The 26,310-nt window shown below is 52.3% G+C and overlaps 1 protein-coding gene across 1 annotated transcript in view; it reads left to right on the top strand.

The window, feature by feature from the left end:
• Positions 1-19,032: 19,032 nt before the first annotated feature.
• DMBX1 (diencephalon/mesencephalon homeobox 1) overlaps positions 19,033-26,310 on the top strand; it is a 56,464-nt gene continuing 49,186 nt past the window's right edge. The window contains exon 1 of the mRNA XM_076065935.1: positions 19,033-19,604. The gene's annotated coding sequence lies outside the window, so the exon portion shown is untranslated. The remainder of the gene's footprint in view (positions 19,605-26,310) is intronic.

The following is a 26,310-nucleotide window of genomic DNA, read 5'->3' as shown; positions in this document are numbered from 1 at the left end:
CGTCAACAGCGTCGGGATGCGGGGAGGGGGCGATGGGGGGGGTGATGATGAGGGGGGGGGGGATAAAGGGACGAGGGTGGGGCGGGGTTGGGGGAAGAGGGGAGGCGGTGGCGCATGAGGGGAGGGGTTGGTGGGGTGAGGGGAGGGGTTGGTGGGGTGAGGGGAGGGGTTGGTGGGGTGAGGGGTTGGTGGGGTGAGGGGAGGGGTTGGTGGGGTGAGGGGAGGGGTTGGGGGTGAGGGGAGGGGTTTGGGTGAGGGGAGGGGTTTGGGTGAGGGGTTGGTGGGGTGAGGGGAGGGGTTGGGGGGTGAGGGGTTGGGGGTGAGGGGAGGGGTTGGGTAAGGGGGGAGGGGCTGTGGGGATGAAGGGGGGTTAAGGGACGCGGGGGAGTTGGGTGATGAGGCGAGGGGAGGGGGGATGAGGGGGGGTTAAAGGATAAGGGGAGGGGTTGGGGGGATGGGGGGATGAGGGGAGGGGTTAGGGGGGCAAGGTGAGGCTTGGGGACGAGGGGCGGGGCTATGGGATGATAGGGGGGAGGGGGGGGATTTCCGAAAGCACAAATGTTGTGATAATGTCCATCACTCACACTCGCTGTGCGCGTGAGTCGGCGTGGTTCGCGTGAGTCCGCGGGTAGACCGGTAGAGGCGTTTGCCCGCTTAATATTGGCAATAACGTCCCACTCATCACCAAACCATCCCGCACATTTGATTCAGATAAAAGTAACGTGGTTTTTGTTTTACATTCGGCCATCTTCAGCGACTGTTAACGTCCAAACAAGGTCAGAATTCATATTCTTAGTTTTTTCGGTAAAGTCACGTTGAAGAGAAACAACAACGTGACTTTACCGAAAAAACTAAGAATATGAATTACTGCAGTCACGAAAGCTTTAAATCAAAATTTAAGGTCAGAATTGTTGTTTGAAAGGTGCATTCGGTGGGGGCTGGACGGGCTCCATGTCAACGGGGAGCGGCAGTGTAGCGGTCAGCGCTACGATCCCGGCGACCCGAGTTCCATTCCCGCTCGCGGCCACCAACAACCCCGAGGTCGGCCACCGCTCTGCCTCAAACGAGTGCCTGGTGTGGTGTGTAACCATCACCACTGGGGAGACAAAGGCGGCCGGGGCGTGATGTTGGCCGTGTGCCCACTCCCTCGTGTGCCGTGCAGGCATTCATCGGTGCTCGCTAACGGCACTTGCTTCAACAGTCTGTCAAAGGCTACACCGGGGATCTTTGTCTTTGGAGCTAAATTTTACAATTTCTGTATTTCTAAATTGAGGTCAGGGCAGTAGCTGGACTCGTTATGAACTTTGTCAATGGCTCCGTCTTCTCCTCGGTGATGTCCTCACCCGGTGCGAGAGGTATCGTCCACCGAGGAGATGGAGCGATTGAATCAGGTTCCGGGTGGATTATATTATTAGTCCATCATCAGTGACCTTGGCGAGGGAGTTCTTCATCCAGCAGTGGATTGGCTGATGATGGTCGTGACCCTCCAAAACCCTTCAAAACATTCCGAGGCGTACGATGAGAGACAATGGGAAGAATTAATTGTAAACATTGGGGCTTTTATCTTTAATAATTGGTCAATATTTTCACAAACAATTGACCCGTAAGGATGATAGACTAATGCACTAGAACTCTTCTGTACTTTAAATCTGTCGGCCTATGCATGTTTAAAAGTGTTACCTACGTGCGTGTGTTGTTTATGTGTCGGAATATGCACACGACAGCACGGTTGGCTACGTACGGTACGAAAGAAGGTCAACATACAAGGATGGGATATGTGTAAAACATCATTTTGTAATAAAATATCTCATGCGGCGAGACTGATGTGGATGGGCAGGAGGTGACATTGCCCCCTCTTTACGATGTTGGTCCGAGTCCGCTTTCTAGGGGCTTTAACGTCACAGGCGCCGAGAGGCGAATTACTCGGTTCACTGATAATGACGATGATGAGGTGGGGGGGGGGGCTGTGGGCGTGCGAGTGTTGATCGCGAGATCCCTGAAGCGATGAGAACCTGGGGCTGAGTTCGCTCCCCTGTGAGGGAAACCAACCAACACTGGGGCTAGATGGTCATTGGGCCTTACCTCGTAAGATATAAAGGCTACGATTACAAACCGGTTCAAAATATCACTCGCCACTGATGTCAGCCGTGGCCCGGAATCGAATTCAGGTCGCCGGGGGTTTAGGACGCCCAGTGCGCTAACCACTGCGCCACCGCTCCACCGATGTGCGTCAGAGGAGTGTACGTGTGTGTGTGTGTGTCCGGTTTAAATGTCACTTTATAGCTGCTCGCGAACAGCCCCAACAGTCTGTTGAGGCTATACGGGGGATCTTTGCCTTTGTTTTTCTGTATGTCCGGGCGTGGTGCTGGCCATCCAACCACCCCCTCGTGTGCCGTGCCGGCCTTCACGGGTGCTCGCAAACAGCACTTGCCCTAACAGTCTGTTGAGGCTACACGGGGGGGGATCTTTGTCTATGTATGTATATGTGTGTGTGTAACTGTGTGTGTGTGTGGGGGTGCATACACACGCGTGCGTGCGTGTTCCCGTGCGTCTCGTGTCGCGTTGATTGATGACTTCTGAGCGACGCGAGAGAGCGGGAAGGGAGCGCGGTGGGGGAAGCGCGCAGAGAGAGAGAGGAGATAGCGAGCGAGAGACATTGGGGGAGAGGAGAGAGAAGGGGGGGAGAGGAGAGAGAGGAGATAGCGAGTGAGAGACATTGGGGGAGAGGAGAGAGACATTGGGGGAGAGGAGAGAGACATTGGGGGAGAGGAGACAGAAGGGGGGGAGAGGAGAGAGAGAGGAGATAGCGAGCGAGAGACATTGGGGGAGAGGAGAGAGACATTGGGGGAGAGGAGAGAGACATTGGGGGAGAGGAGAGAGACATTGGGGGAGAGGAGAGAGACATTGGGGGAGAGGAGAGAGACATTGGGGGAGAGGAGAGAGACATTGGGGGAGAGGAGAGAGACATTGGGGGAGAGGAGAGAGACATTGGGGGAGAGGAGAGAGACATTGGGGGAGAGGAGAGAGACATTGGGGGAGAGGAGAGAGACATTGGGGGAGAGGAGAGAGACATTGGGGGAGAGGAGAGAGACATTGGGGGAGAGGAGAGAGACATTGGGGGAGAGGAGAGAGACATTGGGGGAGAGGAGAGAGACATTGGGGGAGAGGAGAGAGACATTGGGGGAGAGGAGAGAGACATTGGGGGAGAGGAGAGAGACATTGGGGGAGAGGAGAGAGACATTGGGGGAGAGGAGAGAGACATTGGGGGAGAGGAGAGAGACATTGGGGGAGAGGAGAGAGACATTGGGGGAGAGGAGAGAGACATTGGGGGAGAGGAGAGAGACATTGGGGGAGAGGAGAGAGAGGAGATAGCGAGCGAGAGCCATTGGGGGAGAGGAGAGACAAGGGGGGGAGAGGAGAGAGAAGGGGGAGATCCCCCCCCCCTTCTCTCCACCCTCAGGGCTCCTGTTAGCCAAGTGACAACTCACACCCCTAACACGCACACGCACACAGATACTAAAAGACAAAGATCCTCCGTGTAGCCTGAACAGACTGTTGGGGCAAGTTCTGTCGGCGAGCACTCATGAAGGCCGGCACTGTGGCACACCAAAGGGTGGGCAGCGCCACGCCCGACCGCCTTTGTCTCTCCAGGTTCTGATGTTTACTACACACTGCACCAGATTGCTCCTTTAAGTCGACCTCGAGAAGGCCCAGGGTCAAATATCCGCCACTTTTATTGATCGTAAGAGGGGAATCGAACTCGGGGGCTCCGTGTTCGTAGCCCCGTGCCATAACCACTGCGCCACCGCTCCTCACACAACAGCACCGCACGTGCACACACACAACCACCACACAGACACACTCACTCAACCACACCCGCCCCGACTGAAACAATAGCGCTTACACACTCGATTAAACACTCACACGCCCCCTTACACACTCACACTGGCACTCACGCACCCCTTACACACAGACACGACACACACAAAAGACAAAGATCTCCCGTGCAGCCTTTAAAAGACTGTTGGGGCAAGTTGCTGTCAGCGAGCATCAAAAATAAGGTCGGCACGATCTTAAGAGAGTGGGTGACCAGTAACCTCTGCCCCGGTCACTTTTGTTTCGCCGGTGCTGATGTTTACACACCACACCAGGTACTAATTTGAGGCTTAGTCGACCTAGGAGAGGTCCGAGACCGTCTCAGGTATCCGTTCGAGAGTCGAACTCGGATGGCCGGTTCGTAGCACAGCGCATTTACCACGAGACTTCCGTTTCCCCATGCAAATACACAAGACAGATTTCGCGTATAGCCTTTAACAAACTTAGGGCAAGTGCTGTTTGCGATCACCTACACAAGGGGGTGGGTGGCCAGCAGCACGCCTGGCCGCCTTTGTCTCCCGAGTGGCGATGTTTACACACCGCACTAGATACTCATTTGAGGCTGAGTCGACCTAGGGGAGGCCTAGGACCGGTTCAAATAATCGTCACCGGTGTTGGCCGTGAGCGGGAATCGAATGCGGGTCGCCGGGTTCGGAGCGCAGCGCAGCGCTAACCGCTACACCACCACGTACGCGAAAGACAAACTCACAATCACAGGGACACACACAAGTACTCATACATTGAAGCCTACTCATAGACACAGTCATACAACTGACACGTACACTCGCGTATACACCATCAAGCACTGAGTGGTAGTGGTGGTGAGACAACCACGCGGCGCTTGTGTGCCAGGCTAGGTGCACTGTTGCGGCCACGTGGAGTGTCACTCAAAGACTTTCTGGCAGGAGGTCACGGAACAGACGGTGGCGTGCGGTACGGATTTGACTGATGTGACCGTCCGCGACTTTTGCTTTCCACGACTGTTGCCGACTAGCAGCGGGACTTAGCCGCCCGCAGCCGGTGACGTGAGAATGACGATCGCCTCTCGACTGACGCGGGAGTGAGGAAGACCTCTGCCGCCACGATCGACGCTGACTGCGAGCGACGCTGCCCAGGTAGAGGAACTCCTTCCACTCTCTCCACCCCCGTTAGCCATGGGCAGCAGCAGCAGCAGCGGCAGGCAGGCGGGCGGGCGGGCAGCGTGCGGCGTCGGGAGCCGCATGCGACTCTTTACTCGGGCTGCTTCGTGAACGTTATTTATTCGTGTTCGCCACAGTGCATTGCGCCGCTTGAAAATATATTGAGTTAAAAAACACACACACACAATTCGAACAAAAATGTAACTTCCTCTTATTTTGTTTGCTGACCCCCATTAACCCATGGGGAATAATCGTTAGCGTCCTTGTGGAGAATATATGCGGTAATACTTACCCCGGTACGCATCGGGGATGCGTTCCTGAAAGGTACGACGACGAATATCGAAATGACTGAAATCAAAATATTTTTTATTTTATTTCTCCAAATCACCAAAAGACTGCTTCTCCGATTATCACGGTTGGCCACGCACGATGCGAAAGACGTTCAGCACACGTACACACACATTGTACTCTACGGCACGTTTCTTTATGCGCGACGTTAATTAGTAGGAGTTCGTGTCTAGGGCAGGTGAATGCAAACGGATACGAGAAAGAACGGACGATGCTGTCAGCAACGTAAGTGTGGGGTTGAGGCGACGCATCTCACTCGACTCCCCTCCACGCACTCTCCTCTCAAGCCTCCCATCTCACTCGACTCCCCTCCACGCACTCTCCTCCCAAGCCTCCCATCTCACTCGACTCCCCTCCACGCACTCTCCTCTCAAGCCTCCCATCTCACTGGACTCCCCTCCACGCACTCGCCTCCCAAGCCTCCCATCTCACTCGACTCCCCTCCACGCACTCGCCTCTCAACCCTCCCATCTCATTCGACTCCCCTCCACGCACTCGCCTCTCAACCCTCCCATCTCACTCGACTCCCCTCCACGCACTCTCCTCTCAAGCCTCCCATCTCACTCGACTCCCCTCCACGCACTCTCCTCCCAAGCCTCCCATCTCACTCGACTCCCCTCCACGCACTCTCCTCCCAAGCCTCCCATCTCACTCGACTCCCCTCCACGCACTCTCCTCCCAAGCCTCCCATCTCATTCGACTCCCAGGGATTGGATCCTCAAGCCACAGCCATTGAATCGTTGAGCATCGAATTCGCTCAGAATTGTCGTTATGATCATCATCAATGATCAACTATATAGAATCTTCATCAATCAGATGTCACCAGCGTTAGTAACATGACCAGCAAATCATGGTATCGTCATCAATGACGTATGGTCATTATCATAATCAATAGCATAGGGTACCAATCGGCATCGTCATCATCAGTATCAGGATCATCAGCAGCATGATGAACCATGCCAGAACTCTCCACTGCCCTCTCCCCTCTGTCTCCAGCACACTCCTCCCCATCTCTCTCTCTCTCCCCTACATCTTCACTCTCTCCCCTACATCTTCACTCTCTCTCTCTCCTTTCTTCGTCTTCTCACTTTGTTTAGCTCTCTCTCTGCTCTCTGCTCTCTCTCTCTCTCTGCCCTCTCTCCTGACTCTCTTCCCTCGCTCCCTTCTCTCTTCCATCGCTCTCCTTACTCTCCCCTCGTTCCCTCTCTCTCTCTCTCTTTACCTCTCTCCCCCCTCTCTCTGGGTTAATTGGATCTGTACCTCGACTCGTCCCCCGACCCTCCAGGTCAAAACCTCCATTTTATGGGGAGAGCGAGGGGAGAGTGAACAGAGAGAGAGAGGGAGCGAGCGAGCGAGCGGCAATAGGGAAATGTACACGAAATGACACTCACACCCTCACTCACAACCCGCTCGCACACTTACTAATACTCACCCTCGCTCGCTCACCCCGCTCGCTCACACACTCACACACGGATTTACCCACTCACTCTCACTTACCCTGATCAGTGACTTCCACACCTTTCGTTATACGGTAACTCAATATACGGAATTTCGTTACAACGTAACGTACACACTCACTACCTTGTTAATTCCTCACCCACCCACCCACTCATTCACTCACTCCTCACCCAATCAATACGCCACTCAATCAGCCACTCAATCAGCCGCTCCGTCACCCACTCACTCAATTGGCTACTCGCCCACTCACCCACACCACCTACTCACTCAGCTACTTAAATCACCCACTCACCCCTCACTAACGATGCATATACTCACACACCCACTCATTCAAAAACGTAACTGCTCACTCAATCATCCACTCAACTCACACACTGACTCAGTCTCTAAATCACTCTAACTCACCACCTACTCGCTGCTTCACTCATAAATTAATCTACTCATTCATTCACCCACTCACCAATTCACTCACTGACAGACTCACTCGCTCACACGCCACCTACTCAATCAATCATTCGTTGGTTCGCTCGCTCACTCACCCACCAAACCACTAAATTCACTCACCTATCCACTCACTCGATTAACCACTCAACGAATTAACTCACCGCCTACTCACTCCTTCACTCACCCACCCCAACCACTCACTTATTTACTAACGCATTCACTCACTCACCAATTCGCTCACTGACAGACCGCTCTCCCTCCCCCTTACTCCCCCCTCCCTCCCGCCTCTCTAGACATGTGTAATGTTTTCCCGTGTGTGCCCTATACTCTGTTCTGTAAGGAGATCGATAAAAAATTTCTTACAACACCAGCCCCGGGGCTCCGAGAAAACTACCTCATACTCTCTCTCACACACACACAACAATGCTTACACACACACACGCACACACACGCACACACACACACTCGCGCACACACGCGCGCACACACACTCGCACACACACACTCGCACACAACAACAACCGCCATTCGCCACTAAGTGGCGGTGACGTTACCACGACGCTTGTGCCAGGCCATGTGCACCTTGAGGCCACGTGAAGTGTCGAACGCCCGCTGGCAGGAGGTCACGGGGCAGACCCAGGTGCCACGGGTTGACTGACTAAGATGACTGGCTGAAGCACCACCTGTGCCCCCTACTGTGCCAACCTGCTGTGCTTTAGCCACCCGGCGCTCTGCTCGTTGTTGTGAGCGTCGCTCCTCCGCCCTCCGTTGTTGTTGGAGGGCGACTGCTTCCAACTGCCCAGTAGCGTCCTTCACGAGCCTCCTCCACAGAGGCCGATCTTGACACCGCTGGTACCAGTCATCGGCAAGTCTACTCAGCTCCACGTCCTCCTGTACCACATCACTCCATCTCTTCTCTAGCCCGTGCCGCGCCCGTTTAGCCCCCTCGATCCGGCCGAACAAAAGCTGTTTCGGCATGCGGTGGCTGGGCATGCGGGCTACATGACCCAGCCAACGCAGCCTTGCCTGCCGGAAGAGCTCACCGATGGGACCTTGCCCAGATCTTTCAAGGATTTGTGAGCTCCTCACACAATCAAGGTTAAACTCAGGATGGATCGTAGGCAGGCTAGCCTAAATGTTTCTAACCGGCGAAGATGTTCCATTAGGGGAGTCCACGTTTCGCAAGCGTAGAGAAGGGAGGGAATAACCGTGGCCGAGAAGACCTGAAGCTTAGTGCGGAGTGACAGACCAGGTAGCTTCCACACAGCGTTACGCAACCGATGAAAATATATTGCCGCTCGACTGATTCGGAGTGAGACCTCTGCTGTTAAACTGGAGCCGGTCATAAGCACACTGCCCAGGTATGGGAAACTCTCCACTCTCTCCACAACTGCCCCATCACCGATTGGGAGTTGTGGGGGTGGAGTGTCTGATGGTACCAAATACCCAGGCAGGTGCTTAGTTTTGGTGGGGCTGATGGTAAGGCCCCTTTCTCTTAGTGGCACGCTCCAATCTCAGCAGCAGCGTCTCCAACTCCTCCTCTGAATGAGCAGCTATTACCAAATCATCGGCATACATAACGTGGTTGAGCAATAGGGAGCCGTCCCTTGACCGCACCCGGGCATCGATCAGCCTCCCATTATATCTGTACCAAACGGAGATTCCCCCGGTACAGCTATTGAAGGCTTCACAAACTACGTGGTCAAAATAGATGTTAAATAATGTGGGAGCCAGAGGACATCCCTGTCGCACCCCGAGGTGTACAGCGAATGGCTCTGATTCACACACACACTCACTCACACTCACACACTCTCACACACACACTCACACACTCACTCTCACACACACTCACACACACTCACACACTCTCACACACACACTCACACTCAATTACACACTCTCACTCACCATCTCACACACACTCACTCACATTAACACACCCTCACTCACACACACACTCACTCACACCCTCACACACTCTCACACACACACTCACAAACTCACTCACACACACTCACAGATTAAAAAAACAAAGATAAACAAAGATCCCCCATATAGTCTTAACAGACTGTAGGGGCAAGTGCTGTTAGCGAGCACCTATGAAGGCCGGAACGGTACACGAGGGGGTGGGTGGCCAGCACCACGCCCGACCGCCTTTGTCTCCCTAGTGGCAATGTTTACACACCGCACCAGGTACTCATTTGAGGCTGAGTCGACCTAGGGGAGGCCTGGGACCGGTTCAGATAATCGTCACTGGTGTTGGCCGTGAGCGGGAATCGAACCCGGGTCGCCAGGTTCATAGCGCAGCGCGCTAACCGCTACACTATCGCTCCCCACAAACAGACTCACACACTCATTCACTCACACACACACTCACACTCACTCACACACTCACTCACACACACACTCACTCACACACTCACTCACTCACACATACTCTCACACACTCACACACACTCTCACACACTCACACACTCTCACACACACACTCACTCACACACTCACACACACTCACACACTCTCACACACACACACTCACTCACACACACTCACACACACTCACACACACTCTCACAAACTCTCACACACACTCACACACACACTCACACACTCACTCACGCACACACTCACTCGCACACAAACGCAATAATTTACGCAATATGCAAGCATCCCCATACACTCACTCGTGTCAACAGCCATCATCAATCCCCTGCTGGATGACGCGTTAATTTAGAGACACTCACACCTCTACAGATACATACGCGTACAGGATACACATACAGCGATTACACACATAAACCAATAGACACGTATCAAAACGAGCCGGGCTCAATCCACTGCTGGATGAAGAGCTTCCCAAGCCGTCACCATGTCTCAGAATCTCGCGAAGCGTAAACCAAAAACAATATCCACCCAGCACTCGCTCACGGCGCTGATGTAATCGCTCCATCTCCGTGGGGCACCGTCCTGTCGGGCGTGATTTCCTCCCACCATTGGCTGCCAATCCGCCTCGAGTCTCGACCACTTTCATCATCCCTTCTCACGGGCATCTTGCGCGTGAGCTCGCACTGTGATGGGTTAACAGCACGCTGGACGGGTCAGCAGTACGATGGACGAGTCAGCAGCACGCTGGATGGGTCAGCAGCACGCTGGACGGGTCAACAGCACGATGGACGGGTCAGCAGCACGCTGGACGAGTCAACAGCACGCTGGACGGGTCAGCAGCACGCTGGACGGGTCAGCAGCACGATGGACGGGTCAGCAGCACGCTGGACGGGTCAGCAGCACTGTGGATGGGTCAACAGCACGCTGGACGGGTCAACAGCACGCTGGACGGGTCAGCAGCACTGTGGACGGGTCAGCAGCACGCTGGACGGGTTAGCAGCACGCTGGACGGGTCAGCAGCACGCTGGACGGGTCAACAGCACGCTGGACGGGTCAACAGCACGCTGGACGGGTCAGCAGCACGCTGGACGGGTCAGCAGCACGATGGACGGGTCAACAGCACGATGGACGGGTCAGCAGCACGCTGGACGGGTTAACAGCACTGTGGACGGGTCAACAGCACGATGGACGGGTCAGCAGCACGCTGGACGGGTCAACAGCACGCTGGACGGGTCAACAGCACGATGGACGAGTCAGCAGCACGCTGGACGGGTCAACAGCACGATGGACGGGTCAGCAGCACGCTGGACTTGCAAGCCAAGAGGGTTTCAGCAGTTGAAACACGGGACACAGAAGCACACATACACACAACACTGCACAGATGTAATGATCAGAAAGCACACCCGACCGCCGTTGTCTCCCCTGTGCTGATGGTTAAACATCACACCACGAGAGGGCCAGAACCGGTCTTCGATATCACTTGCAACTGAATCTGAATCTTTATTCATGCTGGAGGAATCAGATGAGCTATAGAGCTATTTTTCACAGATGTGCAACTGATGTTGGCCGTGGCCGGGAATTTAACTCAGGAGGTCGGGTTCTGAGCGCAGTGCGGCGCATCACAGCTCCACCACACACACAGAGAAACAAAGACAAAGAATAAAGAGCGCCCCCCCCCCGAATAGCCTTCACAGACTGTTGGGGCAAGTGCCGACGACACGGCACACGAGGGGTGCTGCGGCAGCAGAAACCACACCAAGTGCTGTTGTTTACACACCGCACGAGGTACTCATTCAAGGCTGAGTCGACCTAGATGAGGCTCATGACCGGTTCAGATATTTGCCGCTGATATTCGTTACCACTACACACTCGCGCAAGACAAAGATCCCCCACCCGTATAACCTTAACAGACTGTAGAGACAAGTGCTGTTAGCGAGAAGCACCTATGAAGGCCGCCGGCACGGCACACGAGGGGGATGGGTGGCCAGCATCACGCCTGACCGCCTTTGTCTCCCCAGTGGCGATGTTTACACATCGCACAGGAAACTCATTTGAGGCTGAGTCGACCTCGGGGAGGCCCAGGACCCATTCAAGAGAATCGTCAGTGGTGTTGGTGGTCGTGAGCGGGAATCGAATTTGGGTCGCCGGGTTCGTAGCATAGCGCCCTAAGCACTGCGCCACCGCTCCGCCTGCACACACACACACACTCGCACACACACACTCGCACACTTGAACACACACACACTCGCACTCACACACTCGCACACACACTCTCGCACACACACTCGCACACACTCTCGCACACACACTCGCACACACTCTCGCACACACGCTCGCTCGCACACACACACACTCGCACACACACGCACACTCGCACACACACACTCACACACACTCGCACACACACACGCACTCGCACACACACACGCACTCGCACACACACTCGCACACACACACTCGCACACACACACACTCGCACACACACGCACACTCGCACACACACTCACACACTCGCACACGCACTCGCACACACACACGCACACACACTCGCACACACACACACACTCGCACACACACACGCACTCGCACACACACGCACTCGCACACGCACTCGCACACACACACACGCACTCGCACACACACTCGCACACACACACACACTCGCACACTTGAACACATACACACACTCGCACACGCACACACACTCGCATACACACTCGCACACACACACACGCACACAGATAATCGCACACACACACACTCGCACACACACTCGCACACGCACACACTCACGCACACACACACTCGCACACGCACACACACACTCGCACACGCACACACTCGAACACACACACACTCGCGCACTCACGCACTCGCACACACACACTCGCACACACACACACTCGCACACGCACACTTGAACACACACACACACACCCTCGGTCTAATCCTCTTTTCGGAGTCGTGGACGGGAGTGAGGTTAAGTCGAGACGACAGCGAGGAGAAAGCCATTCATAACCCACACACAACAAAGATCCCCCATATAGCCTCCGCAGGCTGTGTGGTGCAAGTGCTGTTCGCGAGCACCTCTGAAGGCCGACATGGCGCACGAGGGAGTGCTGTCGCCATTTCTCCAGTGCTGACGTTTATACACCGCACCACGTGCCGAATTTACGGCTTAGTCGACCGAGACTCGGGAACGGTTCAGATATTCAGCACTGATGTTTGGCGCCTTAAGCGAGAATATAACTCGGGTCCCGTACGGTTTGGTGGCACGGTGCGCTAACCACTGTTCCACCGCTCCCCAAAGACAAAGATCCACCGCATAGCCTTAACGGAATGTTGGGGAAAGTGCCCATAGCGAGGACCTCTGAAGGCCGGCACGGCACCGCTCCGCCCCACACACAACACATTCAGACACGCACACACATTCTAAGTCTCTAACCCTCCTGCACTTTACCTTCTCTCCCTCTCCGCTCTCCCCTCCCCATGCACGCTCTCCCCTCTCTCCTCGCTGTCTAAGAGGATTAGTCTGGGTTAAGCTTAAGTCGTTTTAAACGGACCTTCGTTAACAATGATGATGATGCTACTCACAATCACGGCTTAGATCTGACTCAAAGCCAACGGTGCACACACGCACTCACACATACACGTAGAGGTACAGGCATACAAAGACAAAGGTCCCCCGTGTAGCTTTTAACAGACTTTTGGGGCAAGTGCCGTTAGCGAGCATGCCGTATGAACGATGGAGGCAGGCACGGCACACGAGGGGGTGGGTGGCCAGCACCACGCTCGGTCGACTTTGCGGTCATTTTTACACATCGCATTTGAGGTTGAGTCGAACTAGGGGGTGGCCAGGGTTTCGTTCAGATAATTAATCGTCACTGCTGCCGTTGGTCGTGAGCGGGTAAATCGAACTCGGATCGCCGGTTTTGTAGCCACCGCTTCACACATGGGTAGGGATATCTCCGTCTCTCTCTCTGTGTGTGTGTGTGAACAGGCGCACGGAGGATTGTGCAGCGCAGATGCCGACGAAAACGACTTTAGTTTTGGTCAAGTGAATTGTGACGATTGGTGACGTTCTAGTCGTGCCGACGTGGAACGTCGCCTTGTTGTTACCGTGTGCGGCAGCCGGGCGATGTGGATGGAGGGAGTTGCGGTGGTGGTGGTGGAGGAGGAGGAGCAGGGTCAGACTCCAGAATGACATCTTCTGTTTCCCCATTGGCTTCACCCAGCATTGCCAGAGAAGTAGGAGGGTGAGGATGAGGAGGATGAGGAAGAGGATGACGATGTGCAAGAGGATGATGAGGAAGATGAGGAAGAGGATGTGTAAGAGGATGATGAGGATGAGGAAGAGGATGTGTAAGAGGATGATGAGGAGGAGGATGAGGAAGAGGATGTGTAAGAGGATGAGGAGGAGGATGAGGAGGAGGATGAGGAGAAGAGGAAGATGAGGAGGAGGAAGAGGATGTGGAAGAGGAGGAAGAGGGTGAGGAGGATGACGAGGGGGAGGAGTATGAGGAGAAAGAGGAGTAGGATAAAGAGGGAGTGAGGTGTTCACGCTGGCTACCTGGAGAAGGACGAGGCCAGGGAGCCGGTTCAGGGTTCTCAGGAGCGAGCTCAGGGCGCGACAGAGGAGCGAGTCACCGTTCCCTGCACCGCGAGCGATGTCAAGGCAGGTCGATGTGCTCCGTGTGTACGCGTCTAGATATTGTGCGTGTGTGTACGCGTGTGTGTGTGTGTGCACGTGTGTGTGTACGTGTGTGTGTACGTGTGTACGTGTGTGTGTGTACGTGTGTGTACGTGTGTGTACGTGTGTGTGCGTGCGTGTTACGTGTGTACGTGTGTGTACGTGTGTACGTGTGTACGCGTCTAGATATTGTGTGTGCGCGTGTGTACGTGTGTGTGTGTACGTGTGTACGTGTGTGTGTACGTGCGTACGTCTGTGTGTGTGTGTACGCGTCTAGATATTGTGTGTGTGTACGTGTGTGTGTAGGTGTGTGTACGTGTGTGTGTACGTGTGTGTGTGTACGTGTGTGTGTAGGTGTGTGTGTGTGTGTACGTGTGTGTGCACGTGTGTACGTGTGTGTGTACGTGTGTACGCGTCTAGATATTGTGTGTGTGCGTGTGTGTACGTGTGTGTGTACGTGTGCGTGTGTACGTGTGTGTACACACGTGTACGCGTCTAGATATTGTGTGTGCGTGTGTACGTGTGTACGTGTGTGTGTACGTGTGTGTACGTGTGTGTGTGTACGTGTGTAAGTGTGCGTGTGTACGTGTGCGCGTGTGTGTGTGTGTGTACGTGTGTACGTGTGTGTACGTGTGTACGCGTCTAGATATTGTGCGTGTGTGCGTGTGTACGTGTGTACGTGTGTGTGTGTACGTGTGTACGTGTGTGTACGTGTGTGTGCGTGTGTACGTGTGTGTGTGCGTGTGTAGGTGTGTGCACGTGTCTGTGTGTACGTGTGTGTGTGCGTGTGTACGTGTGTGTGTGCGTGTGTGCGTGTGTATGTGTGTACGTGTGTGTGTACGTGTGTGTACGTGCGTGTGTGTGTGTACGTGTGTACGTGCGTGTGTGTACGTGTGTGCGTGTGAACGTGTGTGTGTGGACGTGTGTGTGTGTGTACGTGTGTGTACGTGTGTGTGTGTACGTGCGGGTGTGTACGTGTGTACGTGTGTGTGTGCATATGTGTGTGTGTGCCAGCCAACCCACGGCACCAGGGGTCTGTCTCGGTTACCTCCTGCCGGCGAGCTTCACGTGACCTCAAAAGTGCACCTAGCCTGGCACAAGCGCCGTGGTGATGTCACCGCCACTTAGTGGTGAATGGCAGTTGTTGTTGTGTTCAGTTTGTTGTCTTTCCACCCGCACCTCCGATTAGCACGGTTAGCTACGTACGGTGCGAAAGAAGTTCTACATACATATTACGTTGTTGTATGTGTGTATGTGTACTGTATATGTATGGGTCTTCATAGGTGCTCGCTAACAGCACTTACCCCCAGTACTTGCCCCAACAGTACGTGAAGGCTATGCGGGGGATCTTTGTTTTATATGTATGGGTGTGTCTGGGTATATTTAGGGGCCATTCATTCAGTACGAACGCAAAAATCTGTCAAAACTTGACCCCTCACCCCCTCCCTGTACACACGCGAACTTTTTACCCCCCACCTGCGTACGTACGCCTGACGCAGCCCCCCCCCCCCGAATCCTATAGAACGGCCGATAGTTAATTCACGCAGAAACGATCAAGGATTAATAATATGAACGTGTTTAAACAGATAGTCCACCGCCGGACTATCTAACTAATTTGAAGGCCAATGTAGACAAATTATTACTATCGATGTTTCACCCCCCCCCCGTTTCCTATGCGTACGTACATTGTTAGTAGCCCCCCCCCATACGCAAGCGTACGCATCTGGGTTAACCCCCCTCCTTGCGTACGTACTGAATGGATGGCCCCTTATTGGAGGCTGATCGTTTCCCCAGGTGCGGTCAAGGGATTGCTCCCGATTGGTCAACCACATCTTGTACGCTGATGATCTTGCAATTGCAGTTCATTTACTGAAAATAGTTGGAGACACGTCGAGCGAACCGGAAACGTGCCACGAAGATGTGGACCCATACCATCACACAAAACCAAAACGCCTGTCCGGTTATTTTTTGCCATCAAACACTCCACCACCTCAACTCCCGATCAGTGCTGGAGCAGTTTTGGAGAGAGTGGAGGAGTTTCCATACCTGGGCATAGTGCTTATGGCGGATTCTGGTTTAGCAACAGAGGACTCACTCCGAATCAGTCGAACGGCATTATCTTTTCATCAGCTGCGTAAGGCTGTGTGGAAGCTGCCTGGCCTGTCACTCCATAGGAAGCTCTGGCTCTTCTTGACCACAGTCATTCCCTTCCCTTCTCTGTACTTGCGAAACCTTGACGCGTTCAAGCTGGCATGCCTTCGATCCATCCTCAGAATCGTGGAAGAATCCGATGAGCTATGAAGCTCTTTTTCACGGATGGATTGTGTCAGGATCTCAGAGATTACTGAAAGGTCTGGACACTGTCCCAACGGTGAGCTCCTCCGGCAAGCGAGGCTGCGTTGCCTGGGTCGAGCGTGGCAAGGGATAAAGAGATTGGAATGATGCGGTACGGGAGAATGTGGAGCTGAGTTGACTTGCCGATGACTGGTACCAGCGGTGTCAAGATCGGCCTCTGTGGAGGAGGCTCGTGAAGGACGCTACTGGGCAGTTGGAGGCAGTCGCCCTCCAACAACAACGGAGGGCGGAGGAGCGACGCTCACAACAGCGAGCGGAGCGCCGGGTGCCTAAAGCACAGCAGGTTGGCACAGTAGGGGGCACAGGTGGTGCATCAGCCAGTCATCTCAGTCAGTCGACCCGTGGCGCCTGGGTCTGCCCCGAGACCTCCTGCCAGCGGGCGTTCGACACTTCACGTGGCCTCAAGGTGCACATAGCCTGGCACAAGCGTCATGGTGACGTCACCGCCACTTAGTGGCGAATGGCAGTTGTTGTTGTATGTATGGGCTGCATGTATGGACTGTATGTATGGGGGTGTATGTAGAGTGAGAGAATTTTGTACGTTTGCCCACTGACAAAGAAATAATCAGTCTATAATTTGAATGGTAGGTTTATTTGAACAGTGAGAGAGAGAATAACAACAAAAGAATCCAGAAAAACGCATGTCAAAAATGTCATAAATTGATTTGCATTTTAATGAGGGAAATAAGTATTTGACCCCTCTGCAAAACATGACTTAGTACTTGGTGGCAAAACCCTTGTTGGCAATCACAGAGGTCAGACGTTTCTTGCAGTTGGCCACCAGGTTTGCACACATCTCAAGAGGGATTTTGTCCCACTCCTCTTTGCAGATCTTCTCCAAGTCATTAAGGTTTCGAGGCTGACGTTTGGCAACTCGAACCTTCAGCTCCCTCCACAGAGTTTCTATGGGATTAAGGTCTGGAGACTGGCTAGGCAACTCCAGGACATTAATGTGCTTCTTCTTGAGCCACTCCTTTGTTGCCTTGGCCGTGTGTTTTGGGTCATTGTCATGCTGGAATATCCATCCACGACTCATTTTCAATGCCCTGGCTGAGGGAAGGAGGTTCTCACCCAAGATTTGACGGTACATGGCCCGTCCATCGGCCCTTTGATGCGGTGAAGTTGTCCTATCCCCTTAGCAGAAAAACACCCCCAAAGCATAATGTTTCTACCTCCATGTTTGACGGTGGGGATGGTGTTATTGGGGTCATAGGCAGCATTCCTCCTCCAAACACGGCGACTTGAGTTGATGCGAAAGAGCTCCATTTTGGTCTCATCTGACCACAACACTTTCACCCAGTTGTCCTCTGAATCATTCAGATGTTCATTGGCAAACTTCAGACGGGCATGTATATGTGCTTTCTTGAGCAGGGGGACCTTGCGGGTACTGCAGGATTTCAGTCCTTCACGGCATAGTGTGTTACCAATTGTTTTCTTGGTGACTATGGTCCCAGCTGCCTTGAGATCATTGACAAGATCCTCCCGTGTAGTTCTGGGCTGATTCCTCACCGTTCTCATGATCATTGCAACTCCACGAGGTGCGATCTTGCATGGAGCCCCAGGCCAAGGGAGATTGACAGTTCTTTTGTGTTTCTTCCATTTGCGAATATCGCACCAACTGTTGTCACCTTCTCACCAAGCTGCTTGGCAATGGTCTTGTAGCCCATTCCAGCCTTGTGTAGGTCTACAATCTTGTCCCTGACATCCTTGGAGAGCTCTTTGGTCTTGGCCATGGTGGAGAGTTTGGAATCTGATTGATTGATTGCTTCTCTGGACAGGTGTCTTTTATACAGGTAACAAGCTGAGATTAGGAGCACTCCCTTTAAGAGTGTGCTCCTAATCTAAGCTCGTTACCTGTATAAAAGACACCTGGGAGCCAGAAATCTTTCTGATTGAGAGGGGGTCAAATACTTATTTCCCTCATTAAAATGTAAATCAACTTATGACATTTTTGACATGCGTTTTTCTGGATGTTTTTTTGTTATTCTGTCTCTCACTGTTCAAATAAACCTACCATTAAAATTATAGACTGATCATTTCTTTGTTAGTAAGCAAACGTACAAAATCAGCAGGGGATCAAATACTTTTTTCCCTCACTGTATGGGCTGTATGTATGGGCTGTATGTATGGGCTGTATGTATGGGGGTGTATGTATGGGGCTGTATGTATGAGCTGTATGTATGGGGGTGTATGTATGGGCTGTATGTGTATAGGGTGGGGTTGGGTCTCTCTCTGGTTCCCAGGGTTTGAGAGATGCAGAGTGAATTTCACGGCGTTCAGAGAGCGCAGACGCGACCCGAGAGGAGGGAGAGTGGGGGGAGAGAGCGCGCAGGGGGTGAGAGGGAGGGGGGTAGAGCGGAGAAACTGTCGCGAGAGCAGAAGGAGAGAGGGTGTAGAGATAGAGAGAGAAGGGAGAGAAGGGAGAGTACAGAGAGATCAAGGAGGAATAAAGGAGGGACAGAAAGCTGTTCTAGAGACACTTACGGAGACAACGAGGGGGGGGGGGAGCAGAGGATAGATGGAGGACAGAGCTAAATAGACAATCTGTTTAGAGTAAGAGACAGAGAGGAGGAGATTGACATTGAGAAGAGAGAGTGGAGGGGAGACGGGAGAGGGAGGGGAGAGATTACAGACACTCTGCACAGAGTTGGAGAAAGTGGGAGACAGGAGGAGGGAGCAGAAAGAGGGACGGGGAGGTGACAAGAGAAGGGGAGAGCGGTGAGTGTGAAGGGAGAGTACAGGCAGGGAGAGGGAGGAGAGTGAGATCATAGACATCAGCGTGAGGAGGGAGAAGGAGAGAGGGAGGGTAGGGAAGGAGAGAGGGAGAGGTAGGAGAGAGTTGCAAGGAGAGGTAAGGGGAGAGGCAGGGATTGCTGGAGCTGATTCTCATCTCGTCGCGTCCCGCTAAGGTGAGGCCGCATTTAAATCAGCTGCAATCCGCACGTCCACCTACACTCACCCCTCTCTTTGTTGGTCACTCACCACCATCACCGCCAATTATCAACACTACTACCACCAATCACCACCACCACCAATCATCACCACCATCACACATACATTATGATTGCTAACGTTATAGTTACGATATTACATCGAAAGTGTATCTCTGCACATCCGAGTGCGGCGCTGATTTGCAGCCATACAGCAGTGGTGGAAATGCCACGTTACCATGACGGGAGTCGGTCTCTACACAGTGCAACCTCAGTTCCACTTCCCACGAAAGTGGAGCGACTCGTTTTTATCGGCTTCCAAGTGATGATGTGTGTGCGTGTGCATGTGTGTGTGCGTGTGTATAAGTGTGTACGTTAGTGTGCCCGTGTGTGTACCGGGTGCGGTGTGTAGTAAACATCGCCATTGGGGAGACACAGGCGGCCGGGCGTGGTGTTGGCCACCCACCCCCTCGTGTGCCGTGTCGGCCTTCATAGGTGCTCGCTAAGAGCACTTGACCCAACAGTCTGCTAAGGCTACACGGGGGATCTTTGTCTTGTGGTGGAACGGTGGTGTTGGGGCTGGCGCGCTACGAACTCGGCGACCCGAGTTCGATTCCCGCTCACGGTCCAACACCAACACCCAGTGACGATAATTATCTGAAGCGGTCCTGGGCTTCCCTTGGGTCGACTCAGCCTCAAATGAGTACCTGGTACGATGTGTAAACATCGTTACGAAGGGAGACAAATGCGGCCAGGCGTGGTGCTGGCCACCCACCCCCTCGTGGGCCGTTCCGTGTCCGCCTCCATAGGTGCTCGCTAACAGCACTTGACCCAAAAGTTTGTTAAGGCTACACAGGGGATCTTTGTCTTTGTTGGTGACGAACATCAGCGGCGATTATCTGAACCGGTCATGACCCTCGCCTAGGTCGACTGAGCCTTGAATGAGTACCTCGTGCGGCGTGTATACAGCAGCACGTGTGTGTGTGCGAGGACATTTGTCTAAAATATAACGTTCATATTTCAGTGAATTTCTACAAAAGCAGGTGAATTAAAAATAACAATATTAGGGTTTCGTCAGTTGCGGAGAGACCTCGACGTTTCGGCCCACTGTCCTTCTTCAGGAAACATGTGTATATGTGCCAGTACATACTGTGTGTATATTGGTATATGGTTGTCTGTCTCTGTTAGTTTCCGGCCAACATCAGTGGCGAATATCTGAACCGATCTTGGACTTCCCCTCGGTCGAGTAGCCCCGCATAGTTGCTACGTGTAAAACATCAGCACCGGGGGAGACAAAGGCGGCCGGGCGTGGTGCTTGCCTTTCAGAGGTGCTCGCTAACAACACGTGCCCCAACAGTCTGTTCAGGCTACACGGGGATCCTTGTCTTTACATGGTTATGTGGTTGAACCCAGTGGCCTCGGTTCGACTCCAGGTGATATCAGTGGCAACTGGTGTGTTGAACCTTACCCTATAGGCTTCCCACTAAGTCAATTCAGCCATAAACGAGTACCTCGCGTCGGTGTGTAAATACGTCAGTGCTGGGGATACAAAGGCGGCCGGGTATTGTGCTGGTCACATCACCCACTCGTCTTTCTGTGGTTGCTTTAATAGGCGCTCGCTGACAGCGCCTTTCCCCCACGGTCTATACGACCACAGTATATATGTAACGGATCATTGTCTTTTTTTGTGTGTACATTGTGTATACGTGAGTCATGTCATACGGTGTATATGCGTCTGTATATGTGCCCGCTCAAGAAACAATATCACCGACGAATATTTAAACCGGTCCTGGTGCCTCCCCCTAGGTCGGCTCAGCCTTAAATGAGTCCCTGGTGCGGTGGTGTGGTAACAAAGGCGGCCGGGCGCGGTGCTAGCCACCCACCCCCTCGTGTGCCACAGTGCTCGTTAGCAGCACTTGCCCCAACAGTCTGTTGAATACTATGCGGGGGACCTTTGTATATGTGCTGCGTACGCATTATGTTGTCCGTGTGTATTTGCGTGCACTGCACGTGTACACGTTTTTGTGTGCATTGTACACGTACATATATATTTATACTGTACGTGTGTCTATGTGAGTATTTGTATGTGTGTATTATATGTGCGTATGTGTATATATGTGTGTGTTTGTGTATATATATTTACGTCGCGTGTACATATGTAGAGTTGTGTGCATGTACGTGTGTACGTGTACAAAATATGTATTACAATGATTAAGATAACACAAATAGCAGTGATGGATACATGAATGATGCATTGTCCATTAGTTTTAGATTCTATATTATTTGATATAAATTATATGTACATTTTATTACAACACTTCCGTTATTACCGGATAGATGGTTAAAGCCTTTAATGCTTCGTAATGTGGAATATAGGAGGAGCGGTGGCTCAGCGGTTAGCACACTAAGCTCTGTACACGGGCGCCCTGAGTTAAAATCCTGGCCATGAGTGATATATGGCCTGAGGTAACCCCATTCACCAACCCACACTGACCAGCGTGGTGAAGTATGGTCAACACCGCCCCCCCCCTCCCTCCCCCACATGTGAACGACACAGAGCGTGGGGAAGTCTTCATCCAGCAGTGGAGTGACCACGGGTGATAGTGAAGATGCGAGCTGAACCAATGATACATTGGTGCGCTAAACTCTTGTACACGTCACTGTTTAATTTCGTTTGGCTATGCAAGGTGGTGGAGTTGTCTTACGACACACAATTGTCCAGATTATTCCGTGGCCTATCCAAAATATAAATGAAAGGTAATCATATCCATACTCTTCTACTCTAAACGTGTCTTTACTATTAAACTCAAGAGGAAGGAATTGGCCATGTATGTCAATGCAAGATCCTCCTAACAATAGCGTATGAGAGAGACTAAATGAGTATTTAATGTGTACATATTATTGTTGTATTAGAATTAATTACGTATTAATTATACATTTACTCCGTAGAATTAAAGTTAACTTCACTGAACACAGATGTTTATTCCCGAACTTAGCAATCGAAAGCAATACCAGGATAAAATGCGGCAATATATGTAGCGTCCACAATAAAACTGCAATCTTAATACATGAGCTGAACAAGAAACATTGTGTTGGGGAAACTGCACGGACCGCGCGTGTGCACACAAATATGCACGCTGGACACACATTTGTGCAACCATTGTGTTGAGTGCGTGAACAAAGACAAAGATCCCCCGTATAGCCTGAGCAGACACATATGGACGTACACAACCCACACGCACGCGTTCGAGTGCGTGCGGATTAATAATAATCGCGTGATTTGAGATGCGTGAGATTTAAATGGGCGGTCGGTATGCAACTAAACGTTTGTGCCGTAATATGAATTCAACATAAACACACGCGTGTGTGTGTATTCTGGACATATGCTTATACGATCATCATAAACTTACATGTACTAGATGTGTAATGTATATGCAACCCTTATGTGTATGTATAAAGGTTATGAAGGTACAATAAAAATCCCCCGTATAGCCTGAACAGACTGTTGGGGCAATTGCTGTGAGCGAGCACCGATGAAGGGCCCAACACTACGCACGGCCGCCTTTGTCTCCCCAGTGTTGATGTTTTACACACTGCACCAGGCACAGTTACTCATTTAAGTCTGAGTCGACCCTAGGGAAGTCCGGTTTTAGATGTTCGTCACCGATGTTGGCCGTGAGCGGGAATCGAACTGTGGCCTCCGGGTTCGTAGTGTAGCGCGCTAACCACTGCGCCACCGCTCCCCTTTGACGCGCCTTTAATGATATAAACAGTTGTGTTTTAAATACACGTGGATAAAGACACAAATGTATACGTTAATACAACATTTAACATAATTTAAATGTATAGATTTAAATGTATAGATACGCGTCCTGTCATATATAAACGCATATATACACAACCGTCCTGTATATATATACTCAAATATAAAGGCAATTGCCGATGCTCACTTGTACCGTATGTGTATAATCATTCGTACAGTACTTCTATAGAGGGTTGTCCAATTGTGTTTATATTATTACCGTTAACCGAATGAGAAAAAACGGTTAAAACTGGTTAGCAGATTGCTGCACATATAGAAATGCCTGCCCATAAACATGACCCTTTTTATTATTTCCCGTCTACGTGACTTTACCGAAAGAACCATGAAGATGAATCCCTGCAGTCACGAAAGCTTTAAATCGATAATTACCCTTCTACATATATACATGACACATATATACAATTTATGTTTTTGTTACCAACAACTGTGTGATGGGTCAGCGCACTGGACTTGCCCTCCAGAGGTCGCCCATTCTACTCGATTTCCCGGTGCGGCAGTTGAAACAACGTTGACGAGTTTATTAAATAAAAACAAAACCTCCATCCCTCCACCGCCTCTGTCCGCGCAGCAGTAAACACGGCGGCATTACCAACCAACCAACCAACAGTCCTCAAATGAGAGCTCATCGAAGTGGGCTCATCATCATCGTGTGGAAATTTGTAGCGGACAAATAACTCTAAAAGCGTGACGTTGATGCTAAACGTGTAGGGGGAAACCCCGGAGGGCCCCGAGAAAAAAAATCCACGCGACCACGGGGAGAGAGACACCGCAAACGATACAGCAGCAGGCGTAGGGTGAGGATCGAACTCATGACCTCCTGTATACCAGGCGAGGTAGTTAACATCTCTCAGCGTCAGGATCGAACTCACGACCTCCTGTAGACCAGGCGAGGGAGTTAACATCTCTCAGGGTCAGGATCGAACTCACGACCTCTTGTAGACCAGGCGAGGGAGTTTACATTTCTCAGGGTCAGGATGGAACCCACGACCTCCTGTATACAAGGCGAGGTAGTTAACATCTCTCAGGGTCAGGATCGAACTCACGACCTCCTGTATACCAGGCGAGGGAGTTAACATCTCTCAGGGATCAGAATCGAACTCACGACTTCCTGTAGACCAGGCGAGGGAGTTAACGTCTATCAGGGTCAGGATCGAACTCACGACCTCCTGTGGACCAGGCGAGGTAGTTTACATCTCTCAGGGTCAGGATCGAACTCACGACCTCCTGTACATCAGGCGACGTAGTTAACATCTCTCAGGGTCAGGATCGAACTCACGACCTCCGGTAGAGCAGGCGAGGTAGTTAACGTTTATCAGGGTCAGGATCGAACCCACGACCTCCTGTAGACCAGGCGAGGTAGTTTACATCTCTCAGCGTCAGGATTGAACCCACGACCTCCTGTAGACCAGGCGAGATAGTTTACATCTCTCAGCGTCAGGATCGAACTCAGGACCTCCTGTAGACCAGGCGATATAGTTTACATCTCTCAGCGTCAGGATCGAACTCACGACCTCCTGTAGACCAGGTGAGGTAGTTAACATCTCTCAGGGTCAGGATCGAACTCACGACCTCCTGTAGACCAGGCGAGGCAGTTAACATCTCTCAGCGTCAGGATCGAACTCACGACCTCCTGTAGACCAGGCGAGGTAGTTAACATCTCTCAGGGTCAGGATCGAACTCACGACCTCCTGTAGACCAGGCAAGGTAGTTAACATCTCTCAGGGTCAGGATCGAACTCACGACCACCTGTAGACCAGGCGAGGTAGTTAACATCTCTCAGGGTCAGGATCGAACTCACGACCTCCTGTAGACCAGGCAAGGGAGTTAACATCTCTCAGGGATCAGAATCGAACTCACGACCTCCTGTAGACCAGGCGAGGGAGTTAACGTCTATCAGGGTCAGGATCGAACTCACGACCTCCTGTAGACCAGGCGAGGTAGTTAACATCTCACAGGGTCAGGATCGAACTCGCAACCTCCTGTAGACCAGGCGAGGTAGTTAACATCTCTCAGGGTCAGGATCGAACTCACGACCTCCTGTAGATCAGGCGAGATAGTTTACATCTATCAGGGTCAGGATCGAACTCACGACCTCCTGTAGATCAGGCGAGGGAGTTAACGTCTATCAGGGTCAGGATCGAACTCACGACCTCCTGTAGACCAGGCGAGGTAGTTTACATCTCTCAGCGTAAGGGTCGAACTCACGACCTCCTGTAGATCAGGCGAGGTAGTTAACATCTCTCAGGGTCAGGATCGAACTCGCAACCTCCTGTATACCAGGCGAGGTAGTTAACATCTCTCAGGGTCAGGATCGAACTCACGACCTCCTGTATACCAGGCGAGGTAGTTAACATCTCTCAGGGTCAGGATCGAACTCACGACCTCCTGTATACCAGGCGAGGTAATTAACATCTCTCAGGGTCAGGATCGAACTCACGACCTCCTGTAGACCAGGCGAGATAGTTAACCTTCTCTCAGGGTCAGGATCAAACCCACGACCTCCTGTAGACCAGGCGAGATAGTTAACATCTCTCAGAGTCAGGATCGAACTCACGACCTGCTGTAGACCAGGCGAGGATCGAACTCACGACCTCCTGTAGACCAGGCGAGGTAGTTAACATCTCTCAGGGTCAGGATCGAACTCACGACCTCCTGTAGGCCAGGCGAGGTAGTTAACATCTCTCAGGGTCAGGATCGAACTCACGACCTCCTGTAGACCCGGCGAGACAGTTAACATCTCTCAGCGTCAGGATCGAACTCACGACCTCCTGTAGACCAGGCGAGGTAGTTAACATCTCTCAGGGATCAGAATCGAACCCACGACCTCCTGTAGACCAGGCGAGGTAGTTAACATCTCTCAGG

This window comes from Petromyzon marinus, chromosome 1 (assembly GCF_048934315.1).
Source record: "Petromyzon marinus isolate PM22_M1 ecotype Great Lakes invasive population chromosome 1, UKy_Petmar_22M1.pri1.0, whole genome shotgun sequence".
NCBI lineage: Eukaryota > Metazoa > Chordata > Hyperoartia > Petromyzontiformes > Petromyzontidae > Petromyzon > Petromyzon marinus.
Note: the sequence above shows the minus strand (reverse complement) of the source record. Positions and strands in the feature narration are given on the sequence as shown.